This window comes from Lutjanus erythropterus, chromosome 7 (assembly GCF_056507025.1).
Source record: "Lutjanus erythropterus isolate fLutEry1 chromosome 7, fLutEry1.hap2, whole genome shotgun sequence".
NCBI classification, from domain to species: Eukaryota; Metazoa; Chordata; class Actinopteri; order Lutjaniformes; family Lutjanidae; genus Lutjanus; species Lutjanus erythropterus.
The window spans coordinates 8,116,408-8,120,604 of NC_139323.1; positions in this window are offsets into that span (position 1 = coordinate 8,116,408).

Below are 4,197 nucleotides of genomic sequence, written 5' to 3' on the forward strand. Positions count from 1 at the left end.
CTGTTGTAATGTGTCCCCAATTACCCTCTAAGAAAATCTAAAAAGGGTCAAACGAATACACTTTAGTTTACAGTACAGTTCTGCTGTAATGTGTTTCTAATTATCCTCTCATAAAGTCTAATGGGGTCTAATAAATCCTTATTAGACTAAGAAAGAACATACTGTTTCTAGTACATTAATATCCAACATATCTACATTTTCTGACCTTTGATAAAGGAATGCCTCAAAAAAATTAAAGAACACTCTTCAGCGATTAAGATTTTTCCAAATGTGCACATTTGTTTATTTGTAGCTTCAGTAAAACTGGTACCAATGTTTGGAGCACAAAAGGTTCTATAGCAATGTAATGACTCTTCCTTCTTCTTTAGTTTCCGCGGTTGACAGCAGTCCTGACCAAATGTTAGCCAAAAGGCCTGTGGCTACATCTTCGACAACACCATATCAGTCTGTGCTGTCACCCCGGCATTGTTCAGCACTGACACCAGCATCCCACTCAGACATAAGCGGGGTCAAAGTTCAGACCTTCAACACTTACGCCGACGCTAACAAATGGCTTCTAAGCGCGACCTTGGGCCCCCGAGGCTAAAACAATGAGGTGAAACAACACGGCCTCTGCTGGGTTCCTTACACTCTGTGTTTGAGCGCGACGATAACGCCGAATGAAAAGTTACCCTGTAAAATAATGACATGAAACCATCCATCAAAGGCTAACAAAGCTGAGGCCAAAGCACTGCAAGCAAGACGGTGAGAACAAACCTTTAAGTCTCTTATCAGCTGATGAAGGAAATTACACGGCTGCAACCCTGAAACATTTAATTAGCAGTTTATGTACTATCATGCTATATCACATCTCTGCCACCACTTCTCTACAATTGCCCTAAACTCCCGGAGCAGTTTGTAGCAGGTTTGATACCGAACACTCCTTTCAGGCCTTTTGTTTCCACCGGCGCCTGGGTTTAACCTCACCGTCAAGTCTCACTTAAAGTTGATTCCTGTCTCAGATATCCTCATTTCAGAATACATGAGAACTCGTAAACTGCTACAACAACTGAGAGGGCACGACATATTAAATTCATCTTCAACAACGTGACAGATTTGGAACATTTTCAGAAAAGAAGATCCCGTCTTTACAGCACAGCTTTTGCCAGTGATCACAATCAAAGTGTGTCTCTTTGTGTTCCAGCGTCTCCTTTGTGCGAGTGTGTATGTGAGTGTGTGCGCCTGGTAAATTTGTGTTGCCGGGTCACCTTGAGCGTTTCGGTGCACATGGCATGAGGTGTCCCGTCGCTGTCTCTGGCGCGCTTCGCTGAGCACTTCCTCAAGCGCGACACTTCCACTCCAGCAGGGATTTCCACACACCAACGGTTGAATCTTCCTCTGGGCCTCCATTGCTAACCATTAGCGGCGGATTAGGAGAGCGGGTAAACGGAAGAGGAAGGGCTCCGGGGGGTAGCTATCAGGTGGCTTTCATAACTGACGTCCTCAGATGACCATCCAGGGTTAGAAACCAGCTCTTGGTTTAAACTTGCTTATCAAACTGTGTTAAGATGTACAGAACCAATTCAGGAGAACTGGGACAAACCATGTTCTACTAGAAAAAAAAAAATCATTAATATCAGCACTCTTATATCATTTTTTGGTGAAAATATAATCTTTAAGGATATGAAATGTAGGTAATTCATGAAATGTTTTGGTTTATCTTATATTTTTCTAAATATGCTCTTGCCACAAAACAGCCTTGTTCCTGACAAGAATTCACAACTCCAGTTTAAAAATGTGTTTAAAGCCTTCAAAGTATCAAACTAATAATACCTACTGATAACATATATCTGAAGATGTGCTATTATAATTATATATAATATTTTAAAATAGACTTTTTTCATGCAACTGTTAGACTTTTAAACCCACCCACCCAAAAATGAAAATTCAGTCATTATCTACTCACCCTCATGCCAACTGAACGTCGGGTTTAATTAGTAAATAAACACTGCTGAAGTTTCAAAGGAAAACAGTGTTGCAGAATCTCTCAAACAATGGAAGTGAATGGTGACCAGTTTTCAAGTGTAAAAAAAAAACAAAGGAAAAAAAACCCACACAAAATTCCTCCATACTGTTTGTATGGTGTAATCCAAGTCTCCTAAAGTCCCGACATGACGACATCACACCGTCACAACACACATGTCCGATTCAGACAGTGTGCATGTGCACATGAGCGTGGCTCCAAGCTAAGGATCTACAGTGGAGATTCAGGCTGAAAACATAGTGTAAATAACTTTTGCTGTAGGAAACTTGGATTACACCAGATGAGCAGAATCGAGGCATTTTATGTTTTTATTTTGTTGTTTTTTTATGTTTGAAAACTGGTCACCATTCACTTCCATTGTTTGGGAGAATTTGCAGCTCTGTTTTCCCGTGAAGCTCCAACTCAAGCACTGGTAAGCTTTCTACTTTTCAACAAATTGTTCTTGTAAATCAAAGCTAAATAAGAATTATGGTTAAAATTGTGCATTAAGAGAACTCTGAGCAACTTAAAAAAAAAATAAAATGGCTACTCTCTACAACTATGCCGTGAAATGAAAAAAATAAGAACATTTTGTCAACTCCCTCTCTCTACATTTAATTAAAAAAAAAAAAAAATCATTAGGAGGCTGGGCCATCACATGGTTTAATAGCCAAGAGTTTAATCTTTTAAAATATATTTTCCCAGCATAACTGAAGAGTTAAAATCAAATCATCTAAATGTACGGTTATGTCCCAACTCGCAAGAATGAGCGACAGTCCAACTCTAGGCTAAAAGACCAGAAAACAAGAAAGCAGAAGGTGGTGATCTTTGCTACATTCTTTAAAAAGGTGTCAAAGCCTTAAACTCCTCAGTTTGAGAATGAACAACTTCACCTCAACAGCAAGCAGCTGTCTTACCCCTCCTGCATTAAATTCCATCCTAACACTGACAGTGCCAATATATTAGCAAAGCAGAAAGGCAAAGTGGGTGGCTGAATTGATGGTCACGGCATCGCCCCATTTAACAAGTTAAGACTCTTCACTGGCTTACTGGCAATTGCACTGGCACATAACAGCCCTGGCTTCCTCTTAATAAAAAAGCAGTTGGGACGTTGCCATGAGATTCCATCACCAGCAGCTGGTAAACAAGCCAATATTACTCAAATACATTACTCAGACTTTAATCAGGAGATTAATAGATAGCCTTATGAAAGAACTCATTTGGGATAGGTAATAATGGCAAAACCTGTCTTGAAATTATTTGAGGAGCTGCCAAAAACATAAGCACAATGAAGAAGTAGGTGCAATAACGTCCCAGTGAAACAGCAGTTAGAGCAACTTTAGCTTTTGTAATGTGACATATCAGTGTTTAACCACATTATTAAAACAGAAGGAGGAAGCCATTTAGATATTTAGGAATGTAACCACATTTTTTTGGCAAGTCATATCAAAACACATACCCCTAAATGGAAAGTTTGCTCTGCTAGCAGTCAGTGCGGTTTTCTGTGACAGGTGGAATGGATTTTGCTAGCTGCCCAAAGTCGCGAGTTTGAGGAGCTGCCAAAAAAAGCAGGCACAATGACAAAGAGCAGTGATAGTCTCTCAGTCCCAGTGAAACAGCAGTTAAAGCAACTTTAGCTTCTGTAATGTGCCATATGTCTGCATAAAACTCCATTGTTACAGATTTAAAGGGGGCAGACAAAGGAGAAGTGATGATATTGCTCTGCTAGCTACTACGACCCACAAGCTAACACTCACTGTGGTTTTATATGACAGTGGAGTTAGCTACGTAGCTGCTAAAAATGTAAGTGGAGTGCAAGTCCCCATTAAACAAGCGACAATTTTAGCTTTAGGGCATATTTCCATGTGAAACCACACTGTTAGCTACATTATTACAACCTACAGTCAGTCAGTGTGGTTTCATGAAGTGTGGCTTTAGCTAGTCATCACATATCATGTTAGTTTGGGTGAATTTATACAAAAAGAAGTGGGTTTTCATACTAAACTATTTTTTAAAAATGTTTTTAAAATGTTTTAACTTATATTTGGCATGGACCAAATAAAAACTAAACAATTAAACAAGTTCAATCTTTCTTTAAACCTGTAATAACAGAAATTTTCACCACAGTAAACACAACATTGACATATTATCACCTATTTAAGTTGATATGGCCTAACACCTTTATTACATTCATT